The following is a 13,605-nucleotide window of genomic DNA, read 5'->3' on the forward strand; positions in this document are numbered from 1 at the left end:
GAGCCACATGCCCTGCTCCGTCCTCCTGAGTGCTTATGAATCTCAGGCACAGAGGAGGTGGCCGTGCCTGCAGCTCCTCTCCCTCCGGCCTCTGTGGGTGACAGGGCAGCCCGCCCCATCTCAGGGCTGTTTCTGGAGACAGATTCTTGCCAGAAACTCCAGCCCAGGGGGTCTCGTGCTCCCTGAGGCTCTGTATGCTCCCTGGGGCAGCTACTCATGTGCTGGTGTCTCAGATGACCTCATCCTTCACATCTGTGCCCTGCCAGCCGGGTCAGCCCAGGGCTTCTGGTGCGAGTCAGCTGCCTTCTCTTGCAGAAAGCAGGCCAGCTGTTCCCACTCAGCGTGCCCCTCCTGAAGGCTGGTCTGTGAAGGCTTTCCTTCTTCCAAGACCCGTCATCACAGCGACCACCATTCAGAGTTACTCCGAGCTTTGCCGTTGGCGGGGATTCCTCTCCGATGTTTTCAAAGCGGGGAGCGTGTTCTCAAGGCTGGCTTTGCCTCCTCTTTCCTCTGTAGCTCTCCTCCAAGTTTCTTCAAGGGGAACCTGTTGCTGTCATTGAAAATGCCTCCAGGTCACTTTAAATAGATACGAGGGGTTTTTGAAAGTAAAATTCTGTGTCTGTGTGCCAACGCACATTGTGGAAACACACATTCCAGTCTTTTCAGTGTACCGTACATGGTTCCAATTTTTTAAATTGGATTTCAAGCTGGGGCGGGCGGGGACCGCATCAGAAGCCCTTTCCCCCAACCCCGTGGTCCCTGCGCTCCAGCCCAACACACACGTGGGTTCTGACATCTCCGCACCACCCCCACCTGGGCCCAGCCCCACCCCCCACCCCGTCACCTGGCGGGCTGATGGCCAGCACCAAGGTGAGCCCTGCAGGCACACTGAGGACGAGGGCTGGGGGCCATCACGCACAGACACTCACGGTGAGAGGAAGGGGCCAGTGATAATGGTGGCCAGGGGGCCGAGGGAGTGACGGGGCAGGGCTGATCTGACAGTCTGTGGAAGGTGGGCTTGACCAAGGTGGTGGAGGCAGCTGGGGTGGGAGCTGCATGTGGACCCCACCCTGTTGTAAACGCGCATTTCCTTTTTTTTTGCTTTACGATGTTGTGTTAGTTTCTGCTGTACCATGAAGTGAATCAGTTCTCTGTATACACGTATCCCCTCCCTCTTGGACCTCCCTCCCCCCGACCCTCATCCCACCCATGTAGGTCATCACAGAGCACGGAGCTGAGCTGCCTGTGCTGTACCGCAGGTTCCCACTAGCTCTCTATCGTACACAGGGTAGTTAAACACGCATTTCTGGCTTCTTCCTGTCAGGCCCCAGGGAAGCCGTCCAGCAGAGACGTCCTCACAGCACACTGCTGGTGGGGCTGCCCTCTCCTGGTCCCTAGGGGACCGGCCCTGCCTTGGGGCTGGGACCCGATTCTCCTGCTGCGAGGCTGGCTGTCCTGGTGAGCAAGACAGGCTGGCAACGAGGCCCGAGGTGAGGCTGAGGCCCCTCACGCATTCCTTCATCAGAGTCACCGAGTCCCCTTGGCCTGCCCCAGGGCCTGCGCCGGGCACTGGGGACAGAGATGTGGACCAGCCCACCTGTGTACCTGCCTCCAGGGGGGAGGTGGGGTAACTAAGATGTGCATGTGTAAATCCAAGAAAATGTCACCTCCTCTGAGAAGCCCTCCCTGACCTCCTTTCCTCCTCCCCAACTAAGGTGGCCTTTCCCTTGGTGAAGAAGGAATCTGACTGCCTGGGTTCAAGCTCTGGCTCTACCTCTTGCTGGCTGTGGGCCCTGGGTCAGTCATTCCACCTCTGAGCCTCTGTTTCCTCATCTGTAAAAGGGGGTAGCAATATTACTTACCTCATAGAGCTATTGCAAGCATTAAGCAAAATCCAGGTACATCTCCTAGCATAGGGACCATTACATAGCATGCTCTCAATGGCATTAATACTAGCGACTATTATTGTTGTTGTTGTTGTTATTAAAATCACTATTGCCCTGTTATAGGACTTTCTATCCTTGATTATACATGTATGTGTCTTGGCCACTAGCCCATACGCTTCCAGAGAGCAGGAACCACGAAGCATTCATTTCTGCATCTCCAGCAAATTTCCTGGCAAACAACAATATTAATAGTAATAACAATGGGATTGACCTATATACACTACTATGTATAAAACAGATAACTAACGAGAACCTACTGTATAGCCCAGAGGACTCTACTGAATGCTCTGTGGTGACCTAAATGGGAAGGAAATCCAAAAAAGATGGGATATATGTATACGTGTAACTGGTTCACTTTGCTCTACAGCAGAAACTAACAGCATTGTAAAGCAACTATACTCCAAAAAAAATTAATTAAAAAATGTTAAAAGGATAATAAAAAATAAAATGATTCTGTACAATGCTGAAAAAGAAATAGCAACAGTAACAATAACCATCACACCATCAGTTACCATTTCTTGAGCATCTACTCCTTTCCGGACACTGTTCCAGGCACTCCAGGTGGACTTTCATTCATCTCAGCAACCCTCCCAGGAAGGGGGCCTCACCCCCATTTCTCGGCCCTGCCCCAGGTCACAGAGCTGGTACTTATGACCCCTATGCCATCCGCAAACCACAGTAGGTCTGGGGCGAGGTGGGGGGCCTCTGTGAGGAGGCCTGGGTCCTGATCAGCCCCCATGCACCCCCGAGGGCTGACTGGACCCTGCCCCTGAGGACATCACCCTGTCTGGGTGTCAGGGTGCTTGCTGGCCCAGAGGGCACAGGGGTGGAGCGGGGGTCTGTCCTCCCTCCTTCACAATTTCCGGCTCCGGGCCCTCCACCCCGAATGACATTTGGGGCCTGTGGACGTTCCCTCTACACCCGATCCTGGGCACTGCCACTCCCAAGCGGGATGCAGTGAGGCCCCTCCCACGCCCAGCTGCAAATGTCCTGATGGGGTGGGGCTATGGCCCTGAGCCGGCAAGGGGCTGGCCCGGAGTCACATGGCAAAACCCAAGTTGCCTCTGATTCTGCCTGAGGGGGGGCATCGGAGGGGCTTCCAGAAGCCCCTGGAGGAGGTGCTGGGATGAGGTTGGGCCCGCCTGGGCCTCTCTCTGCTCCCGCCCGTTGCAGAGCTTCGCTTCATGTCAGCCTCGAGGCACAGACCTGGACAGTGGGTGGGTCTTCACCCTCTTGGGGTCACAGACACTTTAAGAGTTTAAAGAAAGCCCCTGAGACTTCCCCGGCGGTCCAGTGGTTAGGACTCCACACTTCCATTGCAGGGGGCACAGGTTCGATCCCTGGCCAGGGAACTAAGATCCCACATGCCATTCGGTGCAGCCAAAAGATAATAAGTAAAAATAGGGAAAACGAGCCAACAAGCCCCGGGCCTTCCACACAGACTCACCACTGGGGCCACAGCATCAGGGACCCCGAGGCCTGTCCCCAGCCAGCTCAGAACCCGTCTGCGGCGAGTCCTCAGGGCCTCACCCCAAAAACACACTCACGTGCGTGGGAACAAAACTACCTGTGCCTCCTCTGCGTACGTGTAAAGAAGGCTGGTGAAGGCCTCCCGGTTTCTGGACATCTCTCTGCATACCAGGTGTGTGGATGGAGCGCTCTTTGGAAGAGGAAATGTCCAGAAGGGTTGAATTGAGGGTGTTCCCCTTTCCCACCTGAATGTCCTGCACTAGTTCCTGAGAGGAACAAGCAGGGGTTCACTCGTCAGGGGATTGGGGTGCGGCGATGGGGTCGTGTCTCTCCTCTAACACAAATCTTAGATACCTATAAGATGCAGAGTGTTCAGACACCACCATTTCCCCACCAAATTCCACATTCGGGGAGACTTGGGTCTCTGCACTTTGTGCTGAGTTGACCATTGAGCCCCCAGGTGCCGTGTGCTGAGCACACACCCATTTTACAGAGGCAGAAACTGAGGCTCAGCAAGGGTGTGTGACCTGCCCAGGTCACAGTAATCAGCAGTCCAACTGGGCTCTGCCTGGCCCCCTGGCTTGGTGAGGGGAGTGGAGGAGGGCTGGAGAAAAGACCCCTGAGAGAGAACAAAGAGTGGCTGCAGCTCAGCCCAGAAAGCACAGGTAGGGGGTGAAGATGCAGCGAGACCAGCCCACAGCCCGGGGCGGTGTTTGAAGCACTCCGACTTCCCTCCACCGTGTACAGGCTGGACCTCGGCAGCCTTCCTGCATCCTGAGGCCAGCCCTACCTGGTCTGGACCTTCGGGTCTCCCTCATCTCCCCTCACTCATCTCGGAAGCCCCTCTGCCAGGATAAGGCCTCAGAGGTTACTTGGAGGGAGGTCCACAGGCATGACAGGATCCAGTGGAGCCAGGGTCACGGCCACACCCGCTCCAATGTGTGGAAAGAGTCAGAGCTGTCGCAACCCTAGGTTTGCACTTGATTGCCAAAGAGGGGCTGATTCCGTGGCTCAGGCATTGGCTTCTAAATACTGAAGAGGACGGTAAGTGATGGGGGAGGGACGGGAGGCTGGCCGGTGCCTTCACGTGCCCCTCCCCTCACTGCTCCAAACCTACACCTCTCCGCAAGGTGACAGTCACGCCCTCCCCAAAGCCCCCGACACATGAAACAGCAATCGGTTCCTCCTCCTTGGGAAAAAGATGGGGACGCTGCCAGCTGACTCACTGTGTCCCATCCTGCAGGCGCCTCTCGGAAGGACAGCTGTCACACTGTTGCTGTCGGTTAAACATGTAACACGTACAGATTTTCGGTGAGAAGTCCTTGTCTCAAAACCGTGCCAGCCTGTGCTTGGCTGGATCTTCTAAGGACGAGTGGCCTCACTGTGCACAGTCAGTAGTGCCCGGTGTGGGCCATCCCCCAGTGGCCGTTTCGTGCCACACCACCCCTGCCCCCACCAGAAGAGCTGGGGGTGCCCCAGAGGGCCAGATGTGCTTTAAAAAGTAGAGCACAGGACTTCCCTGGTGGCGCAGTGGTTAAGAACCTGCCTGCCAATGCAGGGGACACGGGTTCGAGCCCTGGTCTGGGAAGATCCCACATGCCGCGGAGCAACTAAGCCCGTGCACCACGACTACTGAGCCTGCGCTCTAGAGTCCGCGAGCCACAACTACTGAGTCCACGTGCCACAATTACTGAAGCCTGTGCGCCTAGAGGCCATGCTCCACAACAAGAGAAGCCACCGCAGTGAGAAGCCCGCGCACCGCAACGAAGAGTAGACCCTGCTCGCAGCAACTAGGGAAAGCCCGCGCGCAGCAACGAAGACCCAGCACAGCCAAAAATAAATAAATAAATAAATTTATATATATAAAAGCAGAGTGCTAGGCAACGCTGTGCGAAGAGCACTGAGGTGTGGGGAGAACCGGGGGCAGGTCAGTCGTCCTTTGAAGGGCCCCCGGGCTCTGAGCCTCTGAAACACGGCCTCTGTTAAAAGAAGGAGAATTAGGTAATTAGGTCTCTGGAACTCACCCCTGATTTTGACAAACCCTCACCCACCTGCCTCAGGCCCTGCCACTTAGCAGGTGACCTGGGTTCCTCCCTCAGACACCAAGCTCTGAGTCAGGGTCTCCCTCCACTTCGCTCTCTTTGACAGCTAGAAAACTGCAGCCAATCCTTGCCCCTCTCCCGGCAGGTCCTTCATCCCTGCTGAGCCCCTTCCCACCCTGGCGCCCTCCCCATGGTCCTTAGCAATGCACCCCCGCCCCATCCGCAGCCTCCGCTCTGCTGTTGTGCCCTGGAGATGCTGCATCCCACCAAGAGGCAGCCTCCTTGTTCCTCCCTCTGCTTCCAGGCTGTCTCTCCTCCCTCCGTCCAACCTCCTATTGCTTTGGCTCCCAGGCCTACTTCCCCATCCTGACCTGTCCCTGTCACTGTCAACACCCGCTGCTGGCCTTATGTCCTGGCTCGCTGCTTCCTCTCCACCCCGCTCCGGTCTCCATTCCCGGACACTGTACGTCCACATTCCACCGTCTCAGTCCCCGTGGGCTCCTCCGATGCCCTTGCCCTCCACCCGATGCCCGTGCCACACCCTCACCGCATCACCACCACGAACTGCTCCACGCCAGGACCCCATTACAATCCTCTCATCCCAGGACCCTCACCCTTTCCTCTGCAAGCTGCTCCCCAGCTCCAGCGATGCTCCAGCCCCATGGACCGCCCAGACACTCACGTTACAGCTTTGCCACGAACCCACAGCTCCTTTCAGTCCCTCACTGCCCTGCTTCCTCAGCTTACATTCTTCTGGTCCGCTCGTTCAAAGATAAACTGAAGCATATTAAAACTGTTCAGTTTTGGGGACTTCCCTGGCAGTCCAGTGGTTAAGACTCCACACTTCCCACGCAGGGGGCACGGGTTCAATCCCTGGTCAGGGAACTAAGACCCCGCATGCCATGCGGCACGTCCAAAAATAAAGCAATAAAAATAAAAATGTTGAGTTTTTTGAGCAAAAACCAATTCCACTGGAGGAGTGCCAAAGGGGGAGTGGCTAGGAGCACCCCACCCACAGGAACTGGGGCGGGACCTCGTAGAGAAGACTTGGGACGCAAAGCCAAGCCAGGGAGGACAGTGCTCAGTGGGCTGTACCCTGAGCCGTGGCCTTCCATGGGAAGCCCCGTGGGCTGCGTGTGATTGGCTGTCCTCAGGCTTCCATCTCTTCCCCTCGAGGCGTTCATAGGCTTAGGTCTGGGTTTAGATTTGGCTGCTAATCTAATCTAAGCGAACCTGCGGGCTCCCATTCAATGAAGGAGCGCAGTCTCAGTCGCTCAGCATCTCCAGACAGCTCTGCACCTTCTCCATTTCTCTTCACCTCTAGGCACCGTCCTTATAACCCGCACCCTCCTCCCCACTCTCATCAGTGACCTGGTTCTTTCCAGAAAGCAGGCAATCCCTTCCCTGCTGACAACACTCACGCCCGTCCCCACGGCGCCTGTCCCCATCACAGTGGCTGATGGCTCCCCAGCGCGTCCAGAGGCAGTTGCTCCCTCGGCACCCTCCTCCTCCCACCGGGTCCTCTTCTCTAAGCACTGGCTCCAGCCACCTCCGCTTCATCTTCCATACCATCCGCGCCTCTCTCCTCGACCCACACCTGCTGCACGCAAACACACGTTAAAACCAGCCTCTTCTAAAAGGCCCTCCCTCGACTGACCCCCACCTCTCCCTCTACCTTCTTCAGAGAGCTGACGCCCCTGGCAGTGCCCATGCTTTCCCCCACCCAAACCCCCTGAGATTTTTGTCCCTCCCCGACACCCCGAGTCCCACGGCAACCTTCGAGATGGTCTTGTCTGCGTTGCCAAAGCCTGTGGGCAGTTACCTGCTCTCGCTGTTCGTCTCAAGGTGTCTAGGACACCTGCTCTCTCCTTCCTCCCAGACCTCCATGTGGGACCACTTCAGGCTCTGTCTTCCCTGTTTCTCCGTTTACCCGTCCTGGACGTTCTCCTCTAGTCTCGTGACTTTAAATGTCACCTCTACCCCAACAACCCTCAAATCGTGTGCTCTGGCTTCTGCCCTGGCCTCCAGACCCGCACATCCAACTGTCGACTTGACATCTCACCTGTTGGTCCAGCAGCCTCTCCAGCTCAACGTGGCCAAGGCAGGATCCCCAGCTGTCTTTCCAAATCCTTCCCTGTCCCCTCTTTCCCTTCACACTCATCTCCAATCCACCAGTAGGTCCACTTTTCTCTACCTCCTGGGTACTCCTCAGGTACTTCTCTCCATTGCCATCTCTACCCCACTAGTCCGAGCTGCCCCCCTCTCCTGGGTGCCTGCAGGGCCCCTAAGCGACCTGCCCACCCCCAGTTCCTCCTCCCCTCAGAGCCCCTTCTCCGCAAGCCGCCCCCAACCTGCTTCTCCTGGAGCCAATGTCCCCTTCTTAGAAGAATGTTTTTAAACATGTGAAATAAAATTCATAGACTCACAAAGGACACCACTTATTTTCAGCTACAATTATAAAAGTACATTTTAATTGTGATAGCATAATCGATGTGCTCCTTTGTTCATACATTAAATAAGATCTAGGGAATTCCCTGGCAGTCCAGTAGTTAGGACTCCGTACTTCCATTGTATGGGACACAGGTTCAATCCCTGGTAGGGGAACTGAGATCCGGCAAGCGGTGTGGTGTGGCCAAAAATAAATAAATAAATAATAAATTAATTAATAAATACTTATTTTAAAAAAAAGCTCTAACAGGGGGTCTTTTCAGACACCATAATTTCAAAGTAATAAGCGTAAATATTATCTTGAAATTCACAACCATCATATGATGTAGAAAGATCTGTGATTTCTATTGGGAACAAAGTCACAGGTCCTCGTAAGAGCATTACTGTCATTTGTTTCCCATATCTGTGTCTGAAGGAAATCCCACATTTCAGGTGGAGGTTCTGCAAATGAAGATGTATTAATACCTCTTTCCCACCCAAGTTTACAAGCCTAATGAATCCTATCCACTGAGGTTTGGACTCCAGGCAGATCTTCCCAATTTGTAAATAAGACTGTGTCCCTCCCCTGCCTGAGCCCTTGAGGGCTTCCTACTGCCACAAGAATCAGGTCTAGACTTCATACTGGGCCCTCCCAGGCCCCTGGTCGCCCAACACAGCCCCACTGCCAGCAACTCCCTCCCCTGTCCCCTTCTCCATCTTCCAGCCTCGAGGAGCTTTGCCCAGACTTGAAATTTGTGGATCTTATTAATCCAGCTCAGCTGTGTCTCCTTCTGGCTCCTCCCTCCCCGTCATTTTCATAAGGCTCATCCCTCGTACTCCGCGTGTTTTTGGGGCACTGACATTCCGAGAAGTTTTCTCTGGTCACCCCAGTAAATGACTTCCCCCGACACTGTGTAGTTTATTTATTGTGATCACTGCTTCTTTTCTTTTTTAAAAAAAGTTATTTTATTGACATAGTTGATTTACAATGTTGTGTTAATTTCTGCTGTAAAGCCAAGTGATTTAGTTATACATATGTATATATTCTTTTTCATATTCTTTTCCATTATGGTTTATCACAGGATATTGAATATAGTTCCCTGTGCTCTACAGTAGGACCTTGTTGCTTACCTGTTTTATATATAGTAGTTTGTATCTGCTAATCCCAAACTCAGAGTTGATCATCCCCCCGCCCCCTTTCCCCTTTGGTAACCATGAGTTTGTTTTCCATGTCTGTGAGTCTGTTTGTATTTCGTAGATAAGTTCATTTGTGTCATATTTTAGAGTCCACATATAAGTGATATCATATGACATTTGTCTTTCTCTGATTTACTTCACTTATAGTGTGATCATCTCTAGGTCCATCCATGTTGCTGCCAATGGCATTATTTCATTCTTTTTTATGGCTCAGTAATATTCCATCGCATATATCTACCACATCTTCTTTATCCATTCATCTGAATTTAGGTTGTTTCCACGTCTTGCGTATGCACAGTTTCTGTCTGCTTCCATATAGAAATGGACAATAGCCAGGTCATATATAAAAAGAGAAATCTGACCCACAACCTGCAACAACCAGCCCAGGACACCAATCTATCATGTACAGTAGCCAGCCCGGGACACCTGCTGGGTAAGTTAGACTTGTAGGAAGTCAGACCACTATCTCCAGGAACCAGCCCAGAAAGTCAAACAATAACCCCATGACCATCGACCTCAAAGGACCAGGATCTGATTAATCATGGACAGCTTCCCTCATTTTTGTCCCTGCTTCCAACTTAGTACTGAAGAAAGCCAAATACACTCAAAAACGGTTAAAATGGTAAATTTTATGTTCTGTATATTTTATCACGACTGAAAAAAAAAAGTGACTTAGAGCCAGAGCTGGGAAGCTGGGTGAGGGGCGGGGCTGAGGGGTGAAGTGAGGGGCACACGGGGCTGGTAGTGTGGTTAGGAAATGGCAGGCCAGGTGTATGGGGGTGGAAGGGCCACGGAGGGCAGGTTGGTGCTAGGGTCAAGGCATCCGGCCTCCCACAGGCTCATCCTCAGGCACTGGGGGTTGGTAACTGGGTGAAGGAGGCCTTTCGCCATCCTGCCCTGCACTGTAGGAAGGGGTGACTGGAGCCAGCACAGCCAGGGCAGAGGTGGGGGGGTGGGGAGGCTCTCTGGATGTCCAGTCCCATGGAGGAAACAAACCCCAGAGTTCCCGGCACCTCCCACTCCCTTCCTTCTTCACAGCCGTTATGTTCTAGAAATTCACCAGTTCATCAGTGAATTCCAAATCGCTGCTCCTAGGGGAAATACAAGGTGGGGTTCCTGTGAGCTTCCGGTCACAACATTTTCATCAAGTGATCAACATACAACCTTGTGTGATGGGTGTTTCTGTTTAAAGAAACCTTGTGTGATATACACTGATAATTCATTAACACTGAACTCACGGCCACCAGCACTATTACTCGTGCCGGAACGAAGCTCACCTGACACACGCATTTTCTCCGTAAGGCTGTCACGGCCTCTTGAGCTTGGCAACACCAGATGGTTCTTAGCCCTAGGCTTGGGGCCCTTTTTTTTTTTTTTTTTTGACTGCGTTGGGTCTTCGTTGCTGCACGCGGGCTCTCTCTAGCTGCGGTGAGCGGGGGCCACTCTTCGTGGCGGTGCGCGGGCTTCTCACAGCAGTGGCCTCTCCTGCCGCTCAGCACAGGCCCTAGGTACACGGGCCTCAGCAGTTGTGGCACGTGGGCTCAGTCGTTGTGGCACACTGGCTCAGCTGCTCCGCGGCACGTGGGATCTTCCTGGACCAGGGCTCGAAACCACGTCCTCTGCATTGGCAGGCGGATTCCCAACCACTGCACCACCAGGGAAGCCCCCTTTATTTTCGGGGGGGGGCCCATTTTAAACAGCAAAGTCACCACGAAAAAGCACCAAAATGTGAAATAAACAAATAAACCAGCCACGAGAAGGACCCTTGTTTATAGCAGGGACCGAAACAAGTGGCCTCGTTTGACAACGGCTGGGAATGTGCGTATTGGGCAACTCCGATTTTTTGGCTGCTCTGCAGACGTCCATGAATGGCCGAAAACGAGCTGTGAGTATTAATCTGGAGTTACAAATATGCTTCAGCGAGTAGGCGAGTTTGCAAATAGACAACCCATAAACAATGAGACGCTCTGAGCATTTGTTTATATTCCGAGCTGGTCTCTCATGCTTGGCACCTTCTCATTGGTCTCCCGGCCAGGGGTCTGGCCATTTCCTATTCAATAAGATGAATAATCCTAGGATCATCCTCTTGAAGACTTACAGGCCAGGCAGACCTACCCCTGATATTTCTAAGTGTCGTGGGGTTGACCCGTGGTCCCAGTTTGTCTGGGACCAAAAGTTTTCCCAGGATGTAGGACTTTCAATGCCCAAACCAGAAGAGTCCCTGGCAAACTGAGCCGACTTGGACACTATCTGTATGTGAAAATGATCTAAAAGTTTGAAATCTCAATTATTTAATATGGCTGAAAGTTGAAACCTTATTAAATGTTTTTATCAAGATAAAATCAGTTGCAATTCTCCTGTCCCATACCCACCTAGCTGCCAAAGTAAAAATGTATCAAGTTTCATGCGTTACAGCCAGGCCTGTGAATATACCAGCTTAAGCAACATGAACTGCTTAATACTGCAAAGTATTCCTCAGTCTTCGGGTACAGCTATGGCCAAAACATCCCTTGTTATATCACAAGTACCATGAATTAGAACATGAAGGGCAGCAAGAAAATGGGCACTTGCTATTTCTGGGTAACGCCACCCTGTGTCCTGCGACCTAATTGCCTCCAGGCTATCAGATGGAAATTTGATCCTTCATTCCTAAATGCTTGGGCTGCCAGTAAAGTTCTGAGTCCTGTGAGCTGTTCTAGCAAATCATAAGGAGGGAGTCGTGGGGTCCCCCGACGTTGGCGTCGACTCAGACAGAAGTGTGGGTACCCCGGGGACCCGATTTGCCCCTGGCGTCTGAAGCGGGGCCAGTCTTGTGGGACCGAGGCCTTCACCCGTGGGGTCTGTGCTAACTCTGGGTAGCAAGTGTCAGAACTGAACAGAACGTTGGACACCCAGCTGGTGTTTCTGAGAGTCGTAGAAGTGGTGTTGGAAAAGTTATTGACATAATGGGTGTCAGGAGCATGGTGGGTAAAAACAGCTTACCCTGGGCTTCCCTGGTGGTGTAGTGGTTGAGAGTCCGCCTGCCATTGCGGGGGACACGGGTTCGTGCCCCGGTCCGGGAAGATCCCACATGCCGCGGAGCGGCTGGGCCCGTGAGCCATGGCCGCCGAGCCTGCGCGTCCGGAGCCTGTGCTCCGCAACGGGAGAGGCCACAACAGTGAGAGGCCCGCATACCGCAAAAAAAACAGCAACAAAAAAACAGCTTACCCTGGGGACTTCCCTGGCGGTCCAGTGGTTAAGACTCCGCGCTCCCACTGTAGGAGGTGCGGGTTCGATCCCTGGTCGGGGAACTAATATCCTGCATGCCGTACAGCATGGCCTCCGCAAAAAAACAGCTTACCCTCACACGGTTACTTTCTCCCAATGGACCAGGTAAGGAAACTAAGCTAAGAGGTAAATGATGCCTGCAAGGCCTAACTCACTCTGCTAATGAGTGGAGAAGCCAGCATTTGTGTTCAGCCGTCTAATGTCAAAGCTCACAGACCCAGCCACAGCCTGCCCCGAGGGAGCACTGGGACATGGAACCCCTGCCCAGTCCTTTCTTCTCTTTGTTTGGGCAAAGGGCGAGTCCACTTGCTGTCAACATGCAGCCACGAAGAGGAGGTCACTCCTCAGCCCTGATCCTTTCTCACCTACATCTGGGTCACACCAGGGAAGACAGATTTCCCAGGCGGCCTGCCATGAATGTGTGTCTGTGGATAGGAAGAGAATACAAATGCCAGTGGCTGGCGGCAGGATGACTCATCCGGGGCCTGCGAGCACAGCCTCTAATTCCCGCCCTGAGCCTGGCCTTCCTGTCATTAGTCCTAAGGGTAGTCATGCAACGCAGGAGGGCTGGCAGGTGCAGGATGAAGGGGTCCCAGGTAAGGGGAGGAGGTGCGCGATTGTGGCCCCAGCTGACCCTGACAACAGGCTCAGTTTTCCCACCCAGAAATCTCATTTCTGTCCCAGCCCTGAGTGTAGGGTGGGTGTGGAGGGCAGTCAGCTGAGACAGGCCTGTGAGTGCTGCCCCCCCGCTGCCCAGCAAAGCCAGCATGGTCAGGGACAGACAGAGGGACCAGCCCTTTCCTTGCTCTGGGCCTCAATCTATGAAGTGTCTGTGTGATGTCGCTGTTGGCTCAGGTGGTCACTAGGGCCTGCAGCATCCACGCCCTGGGATTCCGGTCCATAGATGGGAGACAGAATGACCTACCCTGGGGGTCTGTAGTCCCTGAGGCAGCCCAGCCTCAGCCTCTGCCCTGATCCTGGGCCCCCTGACACCTCCAGGCACAGGTTCAGCCCAAGCAGGGGATGCCTCAGACTTGGGAAGCTGTGTGGGTGGGAGGGTCATGCATAACCCCTGTGTCCAGGGGCCTCACAGGTGACATTTTGAATCCTGGCAGCATCTCCACCCGTCGTTTTACAGAGGACACGGGGTGGGGGGGGGGGCCTGATCCCAAAGCCCACACTCTGCACTCCATGTGGGCCTTGGTGGAGAGGGGAGGGGGCTTCTCTGTCCACAAAACAGGGGGTAGGATGGCCTA

Source organism: Orcinus orca, chromosome 11 (genome assembly GCF_937001465.1).
Source record: "Orcinus orca chromosome 11, mOrcOrc1.1, whole genome shotgun sequence".
In the NCBI taxonomy this organism is placed as follows: domain Eukaryota; kingdom Metazoa; phylum Chordata; class Mammalia; order Artiodactyla; family Delphinidae; genus Orcinus; species Orcinus orca.